This window comes from Ovis canadensis, chromosome 1 (genome assembly GCF_042477335.2).
Source record: "Ovis canadensis isolate MfBH-ARS-UI-01 breed Bighorn chromosome 1, ARS-UI_OviCan_v2, whole genome shotgun sequence".
Lineage (NCBI taxonomy): Eukaryota > Metazoa > Chordata > Mammalia > Artiodactyla > Bovidae > Ovis > Ovis canadensis.
Genome location: NC_091245.1, coordinates 176,649,614 through 176,674,747, shown reverse-complemented (window position 1 = coordinate 176,674,747; position 25,134 = coordinate 176,649,614). Strand labels below are relative to the sequence as shown.

General features: G+C 42.1%; 1 pseudogene; it reads left to right on the top strand.

Moving 5' to 3' along the window:
- The first annotated feature begins 15,311 nt into the window (after positions 1–15,311).
- Positions 15,312–23,678, top strand: LOC138441167 (kinesin-like protein KIFC1; annotated as a pseudogene).
- Positions 23,679–25,134: the final 1,456 nt, after the last annotated feature.

Below are 25,134 nucleotides of genomic sequence, written 5' to 3'. Positions count from 1 at the left end.
ATAACCATTTATAATCCCCCAAAGCTAGACAAAAATATTGTTAGTTATAAAAAGAAAAGATAGGTATATCTAACTGTATCAAAATATAATACAACTGTTACCACAAACAAATTCAGGAGACAAATGATATGATAAATTATACTGATAATACAGATGGCAGACAAAGGATTAGGATAAAAAATGTACAAAGAACAACTGCAAACTGACAAGAAAAACCAAGTACCCCAAAAATAGGCAAAATAAACAGGCAGAATAAACAACTCAAACAGGCATCAATTCAAATGGCTGATAAGCTTTTGAAAACATGTTCAAGTTATTTGACAGGGGAATGAAATTAAAGTTAAAAATGAGATATTACTTTATACTTGTTGGATTATCAGAAATTAAAAAGAATCAGTACTGTCAAGAGTACTTTCATGCATGCCTGGTGAAATTGTGAAGCATTACTGCCTTTTCAGAAAGCAATCTGGCCATATCTATTACAACTTTAGATGTATTTTCTCTGACTTAATATTCCCACTCCTTGGACACTTTCCCAAAGTAATAAAACTATGCATAAGGACACATGTACAAAGATGCCAATTACAGTATTTTTTATGGTTGCAAAAAAATCTAGAAACTTCAGTAGGCTAACTGCTGAATGGCTCAGAACCCTGGTGGCTCAGATGGTAAAGAATCCACCTGCAATGCAGGAGACCTGGGTTCAATCCCTGGGTTGGGAAGATCCCCTGAAGAAGAGAATGGCTACCCACTCCAGTACTCTTGCCTGGAGAATTCCATGGACAGAGGAACCTGGTGGGCTACAGTCCATGGGGTCATAAAGAATTGGAAACAACTGAGCAACTAACACTTTCACTACTTTCACACCATGGAATAACACAACCGTTAAAATGAGGAATTAGAGTTCCTTTGATTAGTTTAACAGGTTTTCAATGACATTATTAAGTGAAGAAAGCATGACCTAGATACCTGTATATAACTGATCCCATTTTGTTAAACAACCAGGAACAATGTGTGATGTGTTTCCATATCTACATGAGCATATCAGCATGGAGAAAACTCAAATTTTGAATTTTAAATTGTGAACCTGGGTCATTGTATGGGGCGATAGGGAAAAGCAAGAAAAATGATGTGAGTGAAGTATAAGAACATGGATGATACAGATTATGGCAAGAGGCCAAAGGCAAGCCAGAAAAAATTAAAAGTGTATAATATGTTTGACTCATTTATATATTAATTATATGTGTACATGCATATAGTATACATTATATTATGAATATAAAGACATAACCTACTAACAACCCTAATTTACACCCAGAAATACCAGCATCTTATTCTAATTTTTTATTATATAAAAGTGTATGTTTATTATAGAATATTAGAAAATATAGAGATGTAAAATATATTTTTTAAGAATCCATAATCTGACCACCCAGAGACAGCCACTGTTTTTAGATCCATTGAGTAATTTTTTAATATACTATGATACTTTTATAACTCATTCTCATTTAAATGCCACTTCTTTAATAATTATCCTCATAAACTTACAATCTTATTTTCTAACAAATGTGAACATATCATTCTATTTCCACACATCAAGTCCTCTGATAAATGTGCTCATTGTCAAATCACATCGACAGAGTAGGGAAGGGAAAAGATGGGCACCCTGAAAAGGAGAGGACTTGATAATTTTGGTTTTTTTTTTCCTTCTTTTAAATTGCAGCAAACTCCTCTCCATCCTCTCTCCCTAACATACTCTAACATCTTTTATGATATTGACCCTTCTATTTAAGTTAAAAACAGACCAACTTGTTATAAATTGTGATCTCAAATGGTTTAGTAACATCTGTGTAGTCAGTGTTGCAAAACATTTTGTCTTCAGCAATTATTATAGTAAGATTTGATATGTGACTTTTGGGTCTGTATATTAGAGTACTGTGTTGTTGTTTTTCAGTCACTAAGTCATGTCCAACACTCTGTGACCCCACGAAATGCAGCACACCAAGCTTTCCTGTCCTTCACTATCTCCTGGAGTTTGCTTGATCAAGCTACATTTAGAGTATTTGATTAGCTGCATTTTAAGTAGAATGACTTCTTATCATCAGTATACAACAAATCTTCAAAGAGGTTTCTCTGTTGGGAGTACATGGTTACTTTAATGTGATTGTCCAGTCAATTATGTGTGGGGTTTGACCATTTGAATATAGCAGCTGTTGACAGAATTTAACTCTCATCTGCTTTGTTTTTTTAAGATACAACTTACTTTACAAGAAGGCTCTTGTTTTGATCCCCACTCTCTATTTGAGCCAGAGAATCAGCAACCCTGCCTCACTCTCCTGGAATTATCATAATGATATCAGAGCCACGTTTGAATCTCCAGGGCTGGCCTGCCTATCTAACCCTGTAGACCAGTCAATTACCAAATGCCAACTGAGCCAAATCAGCAGTATCCTGATCCTGCCTCTTCTTGGGATTTTTTCCCCAATAGACTGGATCAGAATACTCCCCTCCTCTCAGCATATCCACCTTTGCTCCCCACTGCCTGTCCTCAGAGTCTAGAGGAACTTGCCTCTCCTCCTGACTATTCACTGTTTATTACTTTCAACAGCTGTCTCTTATTTATTCCAGATTAGACCCTCCTGCAAATCCAATCTGGTTAGCTTCTTCTGCATGTGGATATTTTGAAACCTCAGAGCGCCTTAAAATGCACATTAAACTGTTTTGTCCATTTTATCTGGATTGATTCTTCTTTAAATTTCTAAACACAAGAATACACCCCTTTTCTCAAGGCCCAAACACACATGGTAAAGGGCTCCCAGTCTGCCAAAAGCCAAGTAAATACCTTCAATGTCCATGTACTACAGACTGAAAGCCAGCCAGGGTGATATTTCTCTTACTCATCTCATATTGCCTGGGATTCTGTGAGGTTACTGCTGTAGTTTACCCATTCTAATTAAATTGCATTCCTGTAAGAAGTAACAAGGATCATCTCAATTAGGCTGCCACATTCGCTCACTTTAGCATAACTGACTAGCTATAATTATGTAGTACTTGCTGCCGCATTTATTAGTAGTCCATTTCTGCCTGCAACACTGTGTAATAGGCCTCAGCAAAGGTGTCTCTCTACTCTCTTCTCTTTTTTTCCTCAGTGGGAAATGGTGATTAACTGGTTTGGGGTAAGAGTTATGCAGAACTGGCCCATCAGTGCTGAGAACTAATTGCATGAGCTGTTTCCTATAACCTCAGAGAATTCCACTTCTTTACGATACTTCCCAAATTATTTTAAACATAGTTCAGAAAGTCCTTTGCTCCAGGGAGACATTTTCAGGTTTTATAAATGGCTTTCAAGTCCTGGAAAAGTGATTCAAAGCCAAGAGTTTTGTCTAGCTGTTTCCCCTTTATAGCAATCAGCTAGCTGTCTGCTTCACCTAGATACTGAGAGAAAATGTCCTGGCAGTTGGAAGAAGAAGATAGCAATATATCTCCTTGGATAGAAAGGACATTCTGTAGAATTATATTTTGGGGGGGAAGATATTAAAGAACTTTATCAGAATTAAGAATGAATAATTGTATACCGTAATGATTGCGAGAATTGATTTTTGAAGCCGAACATTCTAGGTTCAAATCTCGTCTCCAAAAATTACTAGCTTATCACCTCTGCCTCTGGAGAAGGCAATGACACCCTACTCCAGTACTCTTGCCTGGAAAATCCCATGGATGGAGGAGCCTGGTAAGCTGCAGTCCATGGGGTCGCGAAGAGTTGGACACGACTGAGTGACTTCACTTTCACTTTTCACTTTCATGCACTGGAGAAGGAAATGGCAACCCATTCCAGAGTTCTTGCCTGGAGAATCCCAGGGACGGGGGAGCCTGGTGGGCTGCTGTCTCTGGGGTCGCACAGAGTCGGACACGACTGAAGCGACTTAGCAGCAGCAGCAGCAGCACCTGGGAATAATGAAAGTCCTACCTTTTAGTGTTGATCTGAGGCTTAAATGAATTCATATATCCAGAGTACTTAGGACAGTGCTTAGAATATAGAAACTCATTAATGTGTGTTCTTAGTATTCTTAGAGTGGCCTAAATGAATAGTAGAAAACTATTCCTTAACTGTTAACTTGGAAATGTGAAAAATGTTGAGACCCATAGCTTGATTGTTCAAAGTCACTGGGAGAAATAGCACTAACCCCAAGACTCCAAAATTGATGTCACAAGAGAGGGATATTGCTGCTTCTCTTATTAATATTGTCTAATCCTATTATGCAGCAAGCATTTAAAGAATGAGTTAAATTAGCCTGCGGATTTTGGTTATAGAAATGAAATAGTTTTCTGACATCCTACACCCACACCTCAGAGACATTTGGGGTGCCAAATCCAGATCCATGGGTTCAACTTCTCAAAAACCAGCAGACAAATTTAGAAACAATGGCAAAATTGTCTGAAATTGTCACTGTTGACCTTTACAAAAGTGTATAAAGTCTTGATTCACCACTGGCCTGCTCATTTCCTTTGCTCTTTTCAAGGTAGGTTTTTCTCTTCTTCCTTTTCCACTGGTATGCTGAATGATGAGTATGAAGACAATTTGCTATCTTTACTGCTCTTTTTACCTTGGGCGTTATTCATTATATGAACCGAAATATTTTGAGAAAAAAAAAAAAAAACAATGTGTTTACTGAATAGAATCCTTCTGGGATTAGAATTTTAACAATTTTATTTTCATTATAATCTCTTGGCAAATGTATATTCCTTATTGCATTTATGCTGGAAACAATTTGTTGACAAGTCTTGTCTCCTAGTAGATTTAAATCTTGAGAACAAAAGCCACGTATTAACTGCTCAGGTATCCCAAGTATTTTGCCAATTTTTGTCATGTGCCATGTATTCAAAAAGTATTTGTTGAATTTATTGAACTAGAATACATAATACTCCAGTTTTATTTTAGAGAAGTGTATCTTTGAATATCTATCATGTGAAGATGTTGATTATAATTGGATTATAATTATACATAATTGAAATTCATATAATTATCCTGGGTTAAGGTCATATCATTTAGAAAAATACAAAATCAATGAGAATAATATAAATAACACCTTTGATTTATATTATACATCAACTTTTAGAGTTACTTAAATATTTAATACATATCATTTGGGTAATAATATTACTAGAAATTCTAAACTAGGTGTTAAGCTATTATGCCAATTATTGGTCACTGAACCCAAGGAATATTTTACTAGACTATGACAATGTTCTATTCTATCTATATTTTACTATCTGAGTGTGATTTTAACTAGTGTTCTATGGGAGAATATATTTGCCTTCAACTCTAAAGCACAAAGATACAACCCCTAATCTTAGTTTTCTTTAGGTTCCTCTTCATAGATCTATCATGAGTATTTTTTCTAAACTCTGCTCAGAACTGTCCACACTTTAAGCCTAGCCCCACCGTCACTGGCTGGTGAATTTAGGCCAATTGTTTATTTTATTGGTCCCTTTCATGCTCACCTCTAAATTATGGAGCACTGAGTGAACTGATAATAACTTTTAGTTCTAAAATTCCATTGATTCAAAAATCTTGGAATATAGTTTTGACTTCTTAACAATTATTAATATTTTTCTTTAAAAAATAAGCTATTTATTTAAACCTCTATGGGGTTGCACAGAGTCAGACACGACTGAAGCGACTTAGCAGCAGCAGTAGCTGCAAGTTCAGTTTTTTTAATACAATCAACCAGTTGATTATTATTCCAATTATACTCCTTTTATACCATAGACCTAGATTTTCATTTCTCATCAAAAGTAGAGAATGGGGTGGTGATACTTTTCTAACCAAGAACATGATGCCTCCTAAGCTGAAGCTCAGCGAGAATGCTGTATGGCATCATGCTTAGGAGCATGAGCTCAGGAGTCAGACTGATGGGTCTGATTTGCTTGTTGGTTCACTTCCTAAGCATTTATGAAGGCCCTAGTCTGTGCAGATGTCTGGCATCTGCTCTGAATGGAGCAGACCTACTCCCTGTCCTAAGGTCACTTATGTTTGGTCAGGAAGATAGAATTTCAACAGATAATACAGAATGAAGATTACCATGATACATGTAGTAAAGGGATCTAAGAACATATCTAACAGAGACACAGCCTGGAGAATGCTTCCTGGAGAAACACTGCTTAATGGAGACCCAAAGAGTAATGAGGAACTAGCCAGAGGTAGAGGGGAAGGATTGAGTGCTCCAGCTAAAAGTCACCTCCTGCGTGAATGCCCAGAGATCAGAGAGTACTCCTTGGTGCTTCCTAGGAATACACCAACCAGGGCTTATCTGTCATGAGAGGATGGGAGACAGTTTGGGGACGTCATGCAGGACAAATGCTGGAGAGCTCTGCAAACCCTGTTAATATTTTGGACTTTATCTTAAATTTAAAAAAAAGAAAAAGTGGAAAGGTTTTAAATAAGATAGTAGTATGATTGTGCCCCTGTACATGTGACCTCACTCTGGATTGGCTGCTGTCAAGAGACCAAACCAGAGAGTAAAGCAATAAGCCAAGAGAGAAATGATAATGGCCTTGATTGGGTGCTGGTGGAGAATGGGAAAATATAGATGGTTCTGATCAATATTAAGATAAAGAGTCAACAGAGCTTGCAAATGATTGGATATGAAGGTGAACAGAGAGAGAGGAATCAAGGATGACTTTCGTGTATCCAGATTCCCAACCAGAGACATCACTTACTACCTCTCCAAGTCTGTGTCTTTATAAAATGTGGGTTATTATAAATGTCTTCATAGAACTGCTATGAGATTAAAAGAGTTAATATATGTAAAGCACATAAGCCAGGGCCTGGTGTCCAATCAGTTCAGTTCAGTCACTCAGTCGTGTCTGACTCCTTGCGACCCCATGAAGCGCAGCACGCCAGGCCTTGCTGTCCATCACCAACTCCCGGAGTCCACCCAAACCCATGTCCATTGTGTTAGTGATCCCATCCAACCATCTCATCCTCTGTCGTCCCCGTCTCCTCCTGCCCTCAATCTTTCCCAGCATCAGGGTCTTTTCAAATGAGTCAGCTCTTCGTATCAGGTGGCCAAAGTATTGGAGTTTCAGCTTCAACATCAGGCCCTCCAATGAACACCCAGGACTGATCTCCTTCAGAATGGACTGGTTGGATCTCTTTGCAGTCCAAATGCTCTCAAGAGTCTTCTCCAACACCACAGTTCAAAAGCATCAATTCTTTGGTGCTCAGCTTTCTTTATATCCCAACTCTCACATCCATACATGACAGAATGTTATCCATTGGAGAAGGAATGGCAAACCACTTCAGTATTCTTGGCTTGAGAACCCCATGAACAGTATGAAAAAAAATGGTGTCCAATAAATCCTCAGAAATGGTAGCTATTATTTGCTCTTATAAAATAGTGTTGCTACTGACTCCATGGGTACCATTTTAAGGCCATTTGAGATTCTTGCCTTTGGAAACTTTTATTTTTTAAATACAGTTAGAAGTGAGGGGCATGCTTCCATGGTCTGCATCACCCTGTGTACAGCTCTATCCTAGCATTTTTCATGGGGGATTATAAGAACTGATACATGGCTCTGTAGCCCAGCCCTCAGTTGGATGGGACCTTCTTAAGGTCTTATTACTCTTTTAACACATAGTGCCTAAGAGGGCATACTTGACAATGAATACATAACAGAATTTATTTAGAATTTTTTCCTTTGGGTAAATAGCAAATAGCTGAGTACAGAGAATCAGAATTTTGATCCAAGGTGGAGAGACAGGGAGAAATGAGACAAGGTGGCAAGGTGGCGTTGGACAGGATAGAAGGGGCCCCCAGAAGCTGGGAGGCGCACCAGTGGAAGGGGGGTGCTCAAGAGGAATGTCACTGATAAAAAGCACTGTGTTTGTTGGGGATGGGTCTTTGATTAGTTAATTAGCACAGGGGAAGAGAACAGAAAGAGGAAGGTATCCCAGAACCAGGGAGTAGGATTAGAGACCAAAAAGTACCATTAGGATCTGTTCTTTGAAAGAAGATCATTAGAAAGAACAGTTTCTGTGGCGTGATGGGAGGTGGTAGGCTGGAGAGATACTTGAAGGAGGGAGAGCAGAATGGCAAGTGAGCTCTGGACCACCCAGAGATGTAGAGCTGGAATCCTTATCACTTCTTGGAGTGCTCCAGGTAATAATTTGCGCAACATGCTTGATTTATAATTCAATTCACCTCAATACTTTAACATTTCTCTCCTAAGACCCAGCTTTTTTAGAAAGCTAATCTGCATGTAAATAAATAAAATGTAGGTATTATAACTGGTTAAGGGGTGGTGGATTTATGCATAAAGACGAAGTCATCAGCAGTTTTGTACCAAGTAAACCTGGCTGAGTTGAGGCATGTAACAGGTTATCCCAGCAGCATGAATATTAGGAGATAGCGGCATCTTTGTTTGTCTCTCCAGTCATGCCCCTAATTAAGAGCATCTTGTAGCATTTACCCAGATTTGTGGTGTTCAGTGGGCCTTGTAAGTAAATGTATTTCACTTACTGCCTTGAGACACACGTTCCAGCTTGTTGGGAATCATTTAAGTGCTTGATAATTCTCCCCATCCTCTGTTGACATCCGGATAAATCCATTCTTGTTTGCAGGCACTTTGTCTCCAATTTTAATAACGGAAGAGGCTTTGTTGAGAGATTCTTAGTATTTGTTTACTCAGAGGAATATTAATATTTCTTCTTATTACTTGCATCATGGTTTCCCAGCAGTCGAAGCCTTTGAAAGTAAACACACATAATAACCTAACTTCATGAAGAACTCAAGTGAATTAATCAATTATGATGAAACCAACTTGAAAACTGTTGGGGTTGCTAACACTTTACCTCTTTTAACAAATTACTTAGTAGACATTGAGTTTCTGCTTACAGTGAGGGCAATAAAATGCCAAGGTGGTGAGGATTTCAAAGGAGACAATCTCTGTGTTCCCTCCCTCTAGACATGTATCATCTAACCCTGACTGAAAGAGGAAAGACTGCTGGAAAGACCACCTACTGTGGTCATCCATGAGAGGACTAGAGTCAGTGTGACCTAGTCAGTGTGACCAGAGCACCACCCAAGTAAATGATCCCCTTGTCTCACCTGCATCCACCCAAATACAGCTGCCACTTTGTGAATTTCTGTCCCCCCTCTCTTCTTCCCAAAGGTATTGTCCTTTATTATGGTTTCACACATCTCAGATTCTCTAATCAATTTAGCATTGAAACCCAGAACAAATGCTTGTGAATAGTAATAAGAGTAGTTAACATACACTGAAATTTTACAATGCACCAGACACTGTGCTGACTTTTATTTGTATATAATCTTCACATCATTTTAGGAGATTAAGTAAGAATCTGTATTAGGACAAAGACTGGAACATCATGTCTTCATTAAGAATTTTTGATGGCAAAGCCAGAAGCACTCTTAAGATAATTTAAGGTTGAGTGTAAAGGAAAGAATTAGGGATTTTCTGGAAGGCTATTGAAAGACTTTTTGAAAACCAAAGACAGGGACTGAATCTAGGTCTCAAAATGTCTGTAACTGTGAAAGTTATTTGGCATATAAGCAAGCAGGCTCTCTTTCCCTTTCCTCAGTCCCTTATTGCTGCTTCCCCTCCTTTTTATGATTCCTATGATTCCCTCTCTGTTGAAGCTTCTGCTGATTAGCATGCATGTGGCACCACATGACCACACCACAATGCCCACCTCAACCCCAAAGTCTGCACCACTCAGTTCAAGCAAAGGACCCAGGATGAGAGTGGCATCTAAGTCCTGAATCTGTCTTCCAGGAACAGACACCCTGCTTGGATCGGGCACTCAGACTTAGTGTGTTTGCTGGGCCAGGACAACAGTGTCACCTGACAGACACAACAGCTTGTGTTTTTTTGCCTGTGGATGATGGCAGGAGCTCCTCAGAGCAGTGTGTGGGCTCAGTGGGTATGCAAAATCGTGTCTGCTAAAAGTAGCTAAAAGCTGAATAATTATAGAATCAATAGGACTTGAGGATCAATTGAATGTGGGCCCAAGAGAGAAGAGAAATTGTAAATGACTCACAGGGTTCATTTTGAAAGATGGGAACCCTTCTATTGAAGCAGCAGGCAGGGGATAATTGGGGAGGGATGGGACCTGTCCGAGAACAGTGCCAAGAGCAGCATAACCCAGCCTGAGGTTTTAGCTGAGTGGGAGTCATGGCCACACAAACACCTCTTCCCCTGGCTTCCGCCATCTCCTGGGCTTCTGCTGCATAACCAGCACTACTCCTTCCTGGGATGTGAAGATTTCCTCAGCAAATCTGACTAAGTGTAACCATAATTCAAGACGGAAGGAATACCTTCACCCAACCCTGCCTGACCTAGTTCCAATCTCTAGCTCTAAGAGAGCTAAGAGTGTATTTATCCTGCTCAACCCTGCAGCACCCAAACCTAGTATGGGCAGTTACTGATGGGCAATATGAATATATTGAGTGGAGAATAAATGGATGTTTTCAAAAAGCTATTGACAAAATACCTAGAGAGAGACAGAACCACAGAAAATACCACCAGCAATCATAAAAATAGCTGATTTCCAAACTAGTGGTTTTATTCTTAAAATTACTGGATTACTCTAGACTTAAAAGGAGGGTAACCAACTTTTTCCAACTTACATGGGACTTTCCTGGTTTGAGCACTTCAAGTCCCAAATCCTGGGAGATACTTCAATCCCCAGCCACTCTGGAATGGCTGGTCACTCAAGCTGGTGTCACTTCTCACACAGCTGTTAACTTACCCTCTGCCAAGGGCAGCTAGGTTCTGACCAGCATGATCCTTTCCAGGCTAAGGTGAAAAGCTCACATGTCAACTCTCCTTTCACATAAGGCCTTCCCACTCCTTGTCTTCACTTGGTAACCAAGATGTTTAACTCAGGAAATTGTGTCATGTGAAAGTAAATGGGATCATGGTAGTTTGTATACTTATTTACTCTGTCCCCGAAAAAGTGAAGGCTAGAACAGAGCAGGAATAGTTGTTTGGCTGTACAACAAACGTGTATGAGTATCTAAGGCCTCTCTCTGAGTCTAGCTTTCTGAGAGAAACATTGGCTACTGCTACTACTGCTGCTAAGTCGCTTCAGTCATGTCCAACTCTGTGCGACCCCATTGACGGCAGCCCACCAGGCTTCCCCATCCCTGGGATTCTCCAGGCAAGAACTCTGGAATGGGTTGCCATTTCCTTCTCCAATGCATGAAAGTAAAAAGTGAAAGTGAAATTGCTCAGTCATGTCCGACTCTTCACGACCCCATGGGCTGCAGCCTACCAGGCTCCTCCGTCCATGGGATTTTCCAGGCAAGACTACTGGAGTGGGGTTCAATTGCCTTCTCCCTTCTCTAAGTACTCTGTAAATGGGCTTCCCTGGTAGCTCAAACAGTAAAGAATCTGCCTGCAATGCAGGAGACTTGGGTTTGATCCCCAGGTCAGGAAGATCCCCTAGAGAAGGGAAAGCCAACCCACTCCAGTATTCTTTCCTAAAGAATTCCATACACAGAGGGGACTGGCAGTCCATGGGGTCACAAAGAGCTGGATATGACTGAGTGACTAACACCCCCTGTAAATAATGGATACATATAATGTGGACTTTGTACTCACTTCAAAGGCACTCAGGTGGGTCATCCTCTTGGCTTTAGTTACTTACCTCCAAACAGTTATACTCCTAGCAATGCAGTTTCCTCCTGGATAGGGCTCCTTTCTACATCTTTAATTATGCCAAGTGGTCCAGACTAGGAAAACGATTTACACAGCTATGTGATCTGTATCTTGATGTGAGCTCTTTATCCTTGGTGTTATAATAAGAACTACTTTAAAAAATCTGTTAAATATGAAAGTACATGCACATTCCACAAATTGAAATAGACCAGAATGGTATGAAGTGTGGAGTAACTGTCTCCTCCTCCCACCTATATCCTGTCCCCACTTCCCAGATATCCGTTTCTTAGGTATCTTTCCAGGAAATATGTACATACACACACAAACACACACTCACACTCCAGGAAATTTATGGATTTCTTCCATTTCAAAGTATACTTCCTGAACTCTACTGTCTATTGCATACAAGTCACCAGGAAATCACACATAGTGAGAGGAGGATACGGTTCAGTTCTCTCACAGATACAGACTCACAACTCGTCTCCCTGACTACAGCTTCTCTCTTTTTCAATCCACCCTGAATGTGCTGCCAGAACCATTTTCCTAAAATACTGCTTCCCCTCATGCCCTTGCCCAGAGTTTATGATGTTTCCTAGAGTCTATTCCAAAATTTCTCTGCCTAACTTTCAGAGCTCTCCTTTATCTATTTTATCTATCTCCATTTTATCTATTCAAGTGCTTAATATGTATTATTGTTACAAATCCTGAATCTGAACGCTTACCTGCAGAAAGGTCAATTTTGTCTTTTCCTCCTGGAAAATATCACCCCTGATCCTATCTCTGGGCTTTGGCTCATGGACTTCTGATGAGTACTTCTATCTTGGGAAATTTCCCTACAGATTATGACTAGTCCTTGCATTGTGTAGGGAAGGAAAGTGAACATAGAGAAATTGTGACTTTCTGTTACAGCATAAACTGTATGCTTATATTCTAGCAGCAATAAAACTAACTCTTGGGCTGGACCAGTAGACTTTGCTCTAAACCACACTCCAGAAATGCTGTCATGGATGCACCCAAGTCACCACAAAGCAGAAAATAGATTAAGTGCCATAAAATAAATGATTCAGTTCAGTTCAGTCACTCAGTCATGTCTGACTCTTTGCGACCCCATGAATTGCAGCACACCAGGCCTCCCTGTCCATCACCAACTCCCGGAGTTCACTCAAATTCATGTCCATCGAGTCGGTGATGCCATCCAGCCATCTCATCCTCTGTTGTCCCCTTCTCCTCCCACCTTCAATCTTTCCCAGCATCAGGGTCTTTTCCAATGAGTCAACTCTTTGCATGAGGTGGCCAAAGTATTGGAGTTTCAGCTTTAGCATCAGTCCTTCCAAAGAACACCCAGGATCGATCTCCTTTAGGATAGGCTGGTTGGATCTCCTTGCAGTCCAAGGAACTCTCAAGAGTCTTCTCCAACACCACAGTTCAAAAGCATCAATTCTTTGGCGCTCAGCTTTGTTCACAGTCCAACTCTCACATCCATACATGACCACTGGAAAAACCATAGCCTTGACTAGACAGACCTTTGTTGGCAAAGTAATGTCTCTGCTTTTGAATATGCTATCTAGGTTGGTCATAACTTTCCTTCCAAGGAGCAAGCGTCTTTTAATTTCATGGCTGCAATCACCATCTGCAGTGATTTTGGAGCCCAAAAAATAAAGTCTGACACTGTTTCCACTATTTCCCCATCTATTTGCCATGAAGTGATGGTACTGGATGCCATGACCTTCATTTTCTGAATGTTGAGCTTTAAGCCAACTTTTTCACTCTCCTCTTTCACTTTCATCAAGAGGCTTTTGAGTTCCTCTTCACTTTTCTGCCATAAGGGTGGTGTCATCTGCATATCTGAGGTTATTGATATTTCTCCTGGCAATCTTGATTCCAGCTTGTGCTTCTTCCAGCCCAGCGTTTATCATGATGTATTCTGCATGTAAGTTAAATAAGCAGGGCGACAATATATGATTAGGTTTGTTAATTTTCATGCATGTGTGAAGTAGCAAGTGATTGCAGTTCATTCAGAAGGGAATAGACCATGGAGCTCTTCAGTCATGAGGTAAATCAGAGCTAAGCCACCTTGGAAAGTCCTCTACCTTCTCATCTATAAAACTGGACTACTAAGACTTGCTCATGCAAATGAGTGGAGAGGAAAAAACCTAAGAACTTTTTGGTCCAATTAGAATGACCTCTCATTTGGGATTGTGACAGCCTAGATTTTTTTCTTCTCATTTTCAAATGTGAAGTGTGCAGATTAAAGATAAAATAAGTGAAGTGTAGGGTATAGCGTGAACATGCAATGAATTTAGTCCTGATAATTTGCCCAGCAACCCAGTCCATCCAAGGCTGGACACTGCCTTGCTCGAGCTGATGTACTCCTTACTCTGTTCACTCTGTTCACCACGAAGCCTGCTTCCCTCCTCTGGCACGTGCTGTCCTAGCTGCTGCTGCTGCTGCTGCTGAGTCGCTTCAGTCGTGTCCGACTCTGTGTGACCCCATAGATGGCAGCCCACCAGGCTCCCCCATCCCTGGGATTCTCCAGGCAAGAACACTGGAATGCGTTGCCATTTCCTTCTCCAAGGCATGAAAGTGAAAAGTGAAAGTGAAGTCGCTCGGTCGTGTTCGACTCTTAGCGACCCCATGGACTGCAGCCCACCAGCTCCCTAAATGTCTACCAGCAGTTTCATGTACTGCCTGCTCCCAGACACTCACCTCTGCTGCAGTACTCACCTTTTTATTCCTTATTCACTAATGCTGAGCATTTGTCTGAAAAACATCCCTCTTTGCTGCCATGATCTGGCCACGATGCACCATCTTCCTGGATGTACCTGGATACCTGCAAGCCTTTCCTCTACTCCTACAAGGGCCCTAGTGTCCATAACCCTCTGTTTCTCAGTCTCCTCCATCCCACCACCCACCAGGGTCAGAGCTCTGGGCTTCAGGGTTGCATAATGACTTTTATAGGCTGTGGGCATTTTTGTCTTTGCGGGTTCCTTCCTTCACAAAAAGTACTAGAAATTGGATTTTACAACCGTGTTGGTTGATACAAAGACTGATTAATATAATCCAGGCTGGTTTCATCATCATAGGTCATTAATATTATTTTCACATATTTCTTCTGCTGTTTTTTTTTAAACCATTTTAAAGTCTTTAATTTGTTATAATATTGTTTCCATTTTATGTTTCAGTTTTTTGGCCACAAAGCATGTGGGATCTTAGCTCCCTGACCAGAGGTCAAACCCACACCCCCTGCATTAGGAGGCAAAGTCTTAACCACTAGATCACCAGGGAAGTCCCTTTTTCTTCTGCTTTTAGAAGAAATTAAAATATTTTTGTGGCCCCCTAAAAGCATTGTGGACTCTAGGCATTGAACTTGCTGTGCCACCTGCATAAATGGATCCTGCTAGAGTCAGACTCTTTGTGTACAGCTTCATCATATACTTGAGACATGGCAGAAAGGTAGTTAAAAAGAAAACTCAACCCTTGATTGTCTGTCTATGGTGAATAATTTATCCCCTCAGTTCCTGATGCCTCCTTTCCCCTGGTTCCTTCCTACACCTGTCTTCTGCAGAGTGAATCTTTTCGCCTCACTTTAAGGTCTCAGCCTGACTGGGAGGATCACTTTAAGAAGGATGGACCTGTCGGAGCTTGGTGAGGCTGCGGCCTTCCTCAGGATAAGCAAGGATGAGCTGCTTCTGCTTAAGGCCATGGCCTTCGATGGTAAGTCTTGCGGCAGCTGCTAGCTTCACTTTATTTTACTGCTCCTGGGTGGCAACTGAGATATCAGAGTGGAGGAGCTGTCATTTCTGGAGCCTAACTTATTTGCTTGGAGTGCAGTCTGTCTCTGTGAACCTCTGAGCAATTGAGGAGTTCAGGGTGTGGAGGGTAAAGATGGGGGTTTGTGAGGAAGAGCAGGAGGCCTGTGAGGCAGCCAAGACCCTGGTTCTGGTTGCTATGACAGGTTTTCTCTCTAAGAAAGCACTGTTACAACACAGTAGTAGATATAACGGTTACCTGAGTTAAATTCACCCATTCCAGTCCATTTTAGTTCACTGATTCCTAAAATGTCGGTGTTCACTCTTGCCATCCGTTTTACCACTTCAAATTTTGCCTTGATTCATGGACCTGATATTCCAGGTTCCTATGCAATATTGCTCTTTATAGCATCGGGCTTTACTTCCATCACCGGTCACATCCACAACTGGGTGTTGTTTTCGCTTTGGCTCCTTCTCTTCGTTCTTTCTGGAGTTATTTATTCACTGATCTCCAGTAGCATGTTGGCCTCCTACTGACCTGGGGAGTTCATCTTTCAGTGTCCTATCTTTTTGCCTTTTCACGCTGTTCATGGGGTGCTCAAGGCAAGAATACTGAAGTGGTTTGCCATTCCCTTCTCCAGGGGACCATGTTTTGTCAGAACTCTCCACCATGACCCATCCATCTTGGGTGGCCCTTGGGCATGGCTCAAAGTTTCACTGAGTCAGACAAGTCTGTGGTCCATGTGATCAGTTTGGTTAGTTTTCTGTGACTGTGGTTTTCATTCTGTCTGCCCTCTGATGGCTAAGGATAAGAGGCTTATGGAAGTTTCCTGATGGGAGAGACTGACTGTGGGGGAAACTGAATCTTGTTCTGATGGGAAGGGCTATGCTCAGTAAAACTTTAATCCAATTTTCTGTTGATGGCCAGGGCTGTGTTCCCTCATGTTGTTTGACCTAAGGCCAAAGTATGGTGGAGGTGATGGAGATAATAGAGACCTCCTTCGAAAGTTCCCATGCGTGCACTGCTGCACTCAGTGCCCCGACACTGAAGCAGGACCCTGCCGACCCACCCCTCTACCGGAGACTCCTGGACACTCACGGGCAAGTCTGGGTCAGTCTCTTGTGGGGTCACTCCTCCTTTCTCCTGGATACTGGTGCACACACACAAAGTTTTGTTTGTGTCCTCCAAGAATCTGTTTCCCCAGTTGTGTGTAAGTTCTAAGCTCTATGGTGGGATTAATGGCAACCTCCTCCAAAAGGGCTTATGCCATACCCAGGTCTGCTACATCCAGAGCCCTTGCCACTGTGGCAGGCCACTGCTGATGCATACCTCTGCAGGAGACACTCAAAAACAGTGCTGGCTCAGTCTCTGTGGGCTCTCTGGGTCCTGTTGCACACAAGGTTTGTTTGATCCCTCTGAGCATCTCTGGCGGTTATGAGGTTTGATTCTAAATGTGATTTCCTCCCTCCTACCGTCTTGCAGGGGCTTCTCCTTTGCCCTTGGATGTAGGGTATCTTTTTTTTGGTAGGATCCAACGTTCTCCTGCCGATGGCTCTTCAGCAGCGAATTGTAACTTTGGAGTTCTCTCAGGAGATGAGCGCACACCCTTCTACTCCACCGTCTTATAGATGGGATGACCATTGTATCTACTACTGTGGCGAGAATCCCTGAGAAGAAATGGAGTAGCCATCATAGTCAACAAGAGTCCAAAATGCAGTCCTTGGGTGCAGTCTCAAAAACAACAAAATGATCTCTGTTCATTTCCAAGGCAAACTATTCAATATCACAGCAATCCAAGTCTATGGCCCAACCAGTAATGCTGAAGAAACTGAAGTTGAATGGTTCTATGAAGACCTACAAGACCTTCTAGAACTAACACCTGAAAAAGATGTCCTTTTTATTATAGGGGACTGGCATGCAAAAGTAGAAAGTCAAGAAACACCTGGAGTAATAGGCAAATTTGGCTTTGGACTACAAAATGAAGCAGGTCAAAGGCTAATGGAGTTTTGCCAAAAGAACGCACTGGTCATAGCAAACGCTCTCTGCCAACAACACAAAAGACTCTACACATGGACATAACCAGGTGATCAATACTGAAATCAGATTGATTATATTCTTTTCAGCCAAAGATGGAGAAGCTCTATACAGTCAGCAAAAACAAGACTGGGAACTGACTGTGGCTCAGATCATGAACTCCTTATTGCCAAATTCAGACTTAAATTGAAGAAAGAAGGGAAAACCACTAGACCATTCAGGCATGACCTAAATCAAATCCCTTATGATTATACAGTGGGAGTGACAAATAGATTCAAGGGGTTAGTTTGATAGAGAGAGTGCCTGAAGAACTATGGACAGAGGTTCATGACATTGTACAGAAGGCAGTGATCAAGACCATCCTCAAAAAAAGAAATGCAAAAAGGCAAAATGGTCATCTGAAGAGGTCTTACAAATAGCTGAGAAAAGAAGAGAAGCTAAAGGCAAAGAAGAAAAGGAAAGATATACCCATTTGAATTCAGAGTTCCGTAGAATAGCAAGGACAGATAAGAAAGCCATCCTCAGTGATCAATACAAAGAAACAGAGGAAAACAATAGAATGGGAAAGACTAGAGGTCTCTTCAAGAAAATTAGAAATATAAGGGAACATTTCATGCAAAGATGGGCACAATAAAGGACAGAAATGGTATGGACCTAACAGAAGCAAAAGATATTAGGAAGAGGTGGTAAGAATATACAGAAGAACTATACAAAAAAGACCTTCATGACCCAGATAACCATGATGGTGTGATCACTCACCTAGAGCCAGACATCCTGGAATGCGAAGTCAAGTGGGCCTTAGGAAACATCACTACGAACAAAGCTAGTGAAGGTGATGGCATTCCAGTTGAGCTATTTCAAATCCTAAAAGATGATGCTGTAAAAGTGCTGCACTCAATATGCCAGCAAATTTGGAAAACTCAGCAGTGACCACAGGACTGGAAAAGGTCAGTTTTCATTCCAATCCCAAAAAAAGGCATTGCCAAAGAATGATGAAACTACCAGACAATTGTATTTATCTCACACACTAGCAAAGCACTGCTCAAAATTCTCCAAGCCAGCTTCAACAGAACATGAACCATGAACTTCCAGATAGTCAAGTGGGATTTAGAAAAGGCAGAAGAACCAGAGATCAAATTGTCAACATCTGCTGAATCATCAAAAAAGCAAGAGAGTTCTAGAAAAACATCTTCTTCTGCTTTATTGACTACACCAAAGCCTTTGACTGTATGGATGGATCACAACAAACTGTGGAAAATTCTGAAACAGATTGGAATACCAGACCACCTGACCTGCCTCCTGAGAAATCTATATGCAGGTCAAGAAGCCAAAGTTAGAACTGGACATAGAACAACAGACTAGTTCCAAATTAGGAAAGGAGTACGTCAAGGCTATATATTGTCACCCTGCTTATTGAACTTATATGCAGAGTAAATTATGTGAAATACCAGGCTGGATGAAGACAAGCTGCAATCAAGCTTTGAAGGGAGAAATATCAATAACCTCAGATATGCAGATGACACCACCCTTATGGCAGAAAGCAAAGAACTAAAAAGCCTCTTGATGAAAGTGAAAGAGGAGAGTTAAAAATTTGACTTAAAACTCAACATTCAGAAAACTAAGATCATGGCATCTGGTCCCATCACTTCATGGCAAATAGATGGGGAAACAGTGGAAACATTGTCAGACTTTATTTTGGGGGGCTCCAAAATCACTGCAGATGGTGACTGCAGCCATGAAATTAAAAGACACTTACTCCTTGGAAAAAAAGCTATGACCAACCTAGACAGCATATTCAAAAGCAGAGACATTACTTTGCCAACAAAGGTCGGTCTAGTCAAAGCTAAGGTTTTTCCAGCGGTCATGTATGGATGTGAGAGTTGGACTATAAAGAAAGCTGAGCACCAAAGAATTGATGTTTTTGAACTGTGGTGTTGGAGAAGACTCTTGAGAGTGCCTTGGATTAAGTAGAAATCAAACCAGTCGATCCTAAAGGAAATCAGACCTGGTTATTCATAGGAAGGACTGATGCTAAAGCTGAAGCTCCAATACTTTGACCACCTGATGTGAAGAACTGACTCATTGGAGAAGACCCTGATACTAGGAAAGATTGAAGGTGGGAGGAGGAGGGGATGACAGAGGATGAGATGATTGGATGGCATTACTGACTCGATGGCCATGAATTTGAGTAAACTCCTGAAATTGGTGATGGACAGGGAAGCCTGGCATGCTGCAGTCCATGGGGTCACAAAGAATCAGACACGGCTAAGCTACTGAACTGAACTGATTACAACACAGATATGCCCAGGTGGGCCCTAGATAAAACCTTTCTCAGAAGCCTCTTTGTGTGGTTAAATAGCAGGGTAAAGAGAGGGGCTGAGGTTAGACCTTAGGGGTTGGTGCACTGGGAAGAAGAATAAAGGAAGAGGCTCCAGGAAGGTGGATGAGACAGAAGTTGTCCTGGGCCCTCCTCAGGTTTTGCTGATGCTGGAACTTTGCCCCCTGGCTGTCTTCTAGATCAGGAGGGTCACTCAGCCAACACTAAACAGAAGATAATTGGGAGACTTGCTCTCCCTGATGAATAATTTCTTGGTAGTTACAGCAAGAACAAAGGTTAATGAGGATTTGTCCATAAGATAAAGGCTGAGTACTACATTAAAATCTCTAAATGTTACATCCCCATCCCCCCCGCCTCCGCGCCTTTCTTGACATGTCTGGGTTACATGGTTGTCTTCTGAATTTTGGTTATTTGGAGATTTAGAGTCAGATTCAGAGTGTGATCCAGCATCAAGACACTTATATATCTCAATTCAAAAAAAAAGTGCTCAACAGTGCAGCATAAACCCTGACTGAGAGTCATTCTAGTACTCCGAAGTAGTCAACATTAGAGTTTAATATAACCAATTATAATTCAAGCCAGTTAGGCAGGATATTCTATTTCCATCATAGACCAGTCCTGGATCAGTTCCCAGTTTCCAGTCATTGGGTTTCATTTCTGTGATTGGATTTACAGGAGCTAATTATAATCCATCAAATCATATACAATAACAGAACTACCCCTGAGGTCAGAAGTGGTCATGCAGAAGCTCATCACAGGTAGTTAGATAATGAGGGACAAGATCCTAGTAGTGCCAGGAGAAAGTCAAAATGCCAAAGCATCTGAGATAATTGGATGATACAATTTAGAATCAGCACAGTAAAAATTACTTAAAATATCACAGTCCACACAATTTTTTTTTTTTGGTCAAACAATCCTTTCTCATAGAAATGCACTGGAAGCACAAAGAGAGTCAGCAGAAGTTTTCCATCCCCTTGGACCAGTAGACAATGGAGTATGCTTTTTGAACTCAGGCCAAATGGAAGCAGTGTGATAAGAGTATTTGCCAAGTAGGGCTTACCTGGTGACTCAGACAGTAAAGAATCTTCCTGCAATGCAGGAGACCTGGTACTCCACCCCTGGGTCAGGAAGATCCCTGGAGAAGGAAATGGCAACCCAGTCCAATATTCTTGCCTGGAGAATTCTATGGACAGAGGAGCCTGGCAGGCTACAGTCCATGGGATCACAAAGAGTCAGACACAACTGAGCGACTAACACTTTCAATTTGCTTTCAATCCCCTGTCCTTGATTCTTTCTGGCAGTCTAATTAGAGCAAATCACTTTACCTTACTGAGCCTCAGTTTCCTCATCTTTAAAATGGGACCATCTGTTTTCTCTGCCTACCTTCCTCCATGAGGATCAAATAAAGACAATAATGTGAAAAACAAACAGAACACATTATTATAATACCTGGGAAAGAAAGCCAGAATCACTGGCTATCAGGGAGGAAGTGTGCTTTCAGAAATAGAAACAAAACACCATTTCAAGGTAAAGGCAAGTGATTTTTATAGAAAAAGTAAACTATTTAAATAACTTCAAAACTAAATATAGTGCTACTCCAATTTTAATCAGTATCATAGAAAACAGACTTGAAAAGAATGCTTCAGATAGATAACAGTTGTTATCTCTGAGTTCCATTATGGATGATTATTTAATTTCTTTTTCTTGATACAGTTCTCTACTTTTAAAGCTTTTTTGCAATACACATATGTTCCCTTTATCTTGGAAAAGGTATTTAATCATCTAAAAATGTGAAATCATAGAGATAAAACTCCTGAGTGTTCAGATGAGAAAACTAACGCTCAAAGAGTTGAGACCATTGTCTCACATATTTTTAAGCCAGGCCTAAAATCCAGGCAGCCTGAATCAAAGCCATTGCCCTCTGTTTCCATCCTTGCAATTATTCATGAGAATGCAAAGAAAAGTTGACTGAGTTCATTTACTTCATCTTCAAAACCATCCCGCCCTGAGACTGGGTCTTGGGTAGTTAAGTGCTTCTGAAAATTCTTCTCTTCCACAGTTTCCAGGGCTGATAAAAGAAAGAACTAATCAAGAGGCTGATAAAAGAAAGAACTAATCATGAACCTTATTTTTGAGGGAAAAATTGGAGGGAAAAAAGCCCAGCATATAAGATAGAGGAAGAACGTTTTAGTGGAAAAGTTCTGACTTGGGAGGTAAATGATCTAATTTCTACAGTCATTATTTTAATGACTGCCACTAATTATCTATGTGACTCTGGACAACTTCCTTAATCTCTTGTCCTAGGTTCTTTTTCTAATAAATAACAAAAGGAAAATCTGTGCCAGATGGTACCCCTGTTTCGTTCAAGTAATAACACTTGGTTTATAAACACAGGCGGGGCAGGCAGCTCAGGAGCACGGAGTGTGCATACTCTTGTGTTGCGAGCGCTCAAGCGAACGTGGCTCCCGGGAACCCTGGCTCTGTGTCCTCTTCATTGCGCTTGCCCAGTGTGAGTGGCACCAAGCTGGACATGGAGCCGCAGCAGAGGTCCCCATTGGTGGAAGTGAAGGGGAGAGTAGAGCTGAAGAGACCCCCGCCCAAGGCCACTTCCTGGCTGTCTCTCTTGGGAGGCAGGCTGAAGAGGAGGCCTGACCAGATGGAGGAGGCCTTGAAGCCTGAGAAGAAAATAACAGGAGGCCTGGGCTGCAGTCTGGGAGGCCCCACTGGCTGAGCGGGAAAAATGTCTCCACGGGCTCGAGCCGGCAGTTACATAAGCAACTGCAGGAACTCAAAGGCAACATCTGTGTGTTCTGCCGGGTGCCCCCCATCCTTCCAGGGGAGTCCACCCCACCCCCTGGCTTTCTCCAGTTTCCCTCTGGCCCCTGAGGGCCCTCTGACCCTCCAACCCGCCTCAGCCTCTCCTGGTCTGACAAGCAGTGTGGGACCCTGAGTGGGGCGCCAGCTGCCCCTACCCACCATGACTTCTCCTTTGACCAGGTTTTCCCACCAGGGAGTGGACAGGATGAAGTGTCTGAGGAGATTTCTATGCTTGTCCAGTCAGCCCTGGATGGCTATCCAGTGTGCATCTTTGCCTATGGACAGACAGGCAGTGGTAAAACCTTCACCATGGGGGGTGGGCCTAGGGGAGACCCCCAGATGGAGGGGCTGATCCCTTGGGCCCTGCGGCACCTCTTTTCTGTGGCCCAGGAACTAAGTGGCCAGGGCTGGACCTACAGTTTTGTGGCAAGTTACTTAGATCTACAGCAAGACTATCTGAGACCTACTGGCCACTGGGACCCGGAAGGGCCAAGGAGGTGAATGTGTGATTCACCAGGCAGGGCCAGGCAGTGAGGAGCTTAATGTCACTGACATGCGCTATGTTCCGGTCTCCTGTGAGAGAGAGACTAGCCCACCAGAACTGGGCTGTCGCCCGTACAGTCCAGAAGGAGCGCTCCTCATGTATCACAGCGTGTTCCAGCTGCAGATCTCTGGGGAACATGCTGGCTGAGGCCTGCAGTGTGCAGCCCCCCTCAGCTTTGTGGACTTGGCTGGGAGTGAGCAGCTAGACCCTGGCTTATCCCTTGGCCCTGGGGAGCAGGAACACCTTCGGGAAACGCATGCCATTAATAGCAGCCTGTCCACGCTGGGGCTGGTCACCATGGCCTTGAGCAACAAGGAGTCCCATGGGCCTTACTGAAACAGCAAGCTCACCTACCTGCTTTAGAACTCTCTGGGCGGCAGTGCTAAGATGCTCATGTTTGTGAACATTTCTCCCCTAGAAGATAATGTCTCCAAGTCCCTCAACTCCCTACACTTTGCCTCCTAGGTGAACCAGTGTGTTATTGGTACTGCCCAGGTCAATAAGAAATGAAGATGGATCTAGATTTTGTGTGTGTGTGTGTGTGTATGTGTGAGACACATAGGGGGTGGTGTGGAGGGTGTTTTATTGGGAGAGAGCACTGAGACCTGGGTCTATCAAATAAAGAAGAGAATTTTAAAATACAGTACCTTTCCCTTAAATGCACACAATATATGCAAATGGTGCTTTTCAAAAACAAGCCTATTTTCATAAACACAGTTCAGTTCAGTTGCTCAGTCGTGTCCAACTCTTTGCGACCCCACGGACTGCAACACGCAAGGCCCCCTGTCCATCACCAACTCCCAGAGTTTACCCAAAATCATGTCCATTGAGTCGGTGATGCCATCTAACCATAAACAGAACAAAGCAAAATTAGTTTTTGCAAGAAGATCCAATGATAGATACAATTAAAGGCAGTATTTAAAACGCAAGCAAGTAGAAGCAAATGCAAAATCAACCAGGAAAACAAAAATTCTCTTGCCTAGCAGTTTGAGGAGTGAATTGGTTGTAATCAGGGAAATGAAAAGAGAGTACAGTGGAGGTTGTGACAGCAAGGAAGTAGGAAGCAGAGATTCTTTTCAGAGACAGACGTGATGGCAGAGGGGTGCATGCTGCCCAGTTTCAACTCTTTCTCACACACTCTATCCTCAAGTCCTACCGTTTATCTCTGGGGGGTCGTCTGGTGAAGCTGCCTGTCCTGCAGGAGTGAGGCTTCCTAGCTATTGTGGTTCCTGGGTTGGGGAGATGGGATGGAGTTGACACTACCCTCCAATGCCAAGGCTGCAGTTGCGCCTTCTCTATGCCTCCCACCACCATGGACTTGGATTTTCCTTCTTCCAGCCAAATGCTCTCCTTCCTACCTTTCCCCGTCTACCTGAGCTTCTGATAAGACTCACTGGCATACATACACTATCATGTGTAAGATAGCTGGTGGGAAGGTGCTGCGTAGCACAGGCAGCTCAGTGCTCTGTGTTGACCTAGAGGGGTGTGATGGAGGGAGGCAGGGGATATATGTATACGTATAACTGATTCATGGTGTTGTATGGCAAAAACTAACACTACATTGTAAAGCAATTCTACTCCAATTAAAAATATAAAAACAAAAGATAAATAAAAAATAAAATCCATTAGTTAAAAAAGACTCACTTTCTTTTCAAAGTGTGTTTCTTATTCATCTTCCCTGGCTATCTGCCTCAGGTGGAAGAGGAGCTGAGAAGCATCTCAGTGAGGCCAAGAGAAGCTGCCTCAGCTGCTCGTAAGAATTCTGGCTTGTTTCACCCAGAGCCTCTTGTTGGTTAATCCCTTTGTAGGGCTGCTTTGCTAACGTGTGAGACATGGAGCAGAGGAGGCAGAGAGAAAGAAAAAAAATAATATATGGGGAAAGTATGAATCAGTTAAGATGTATGACAGAAATAACTCATTCTCTCTCCTCAATCATCCCCCGCCTCCAATTCTACCATATAATAGT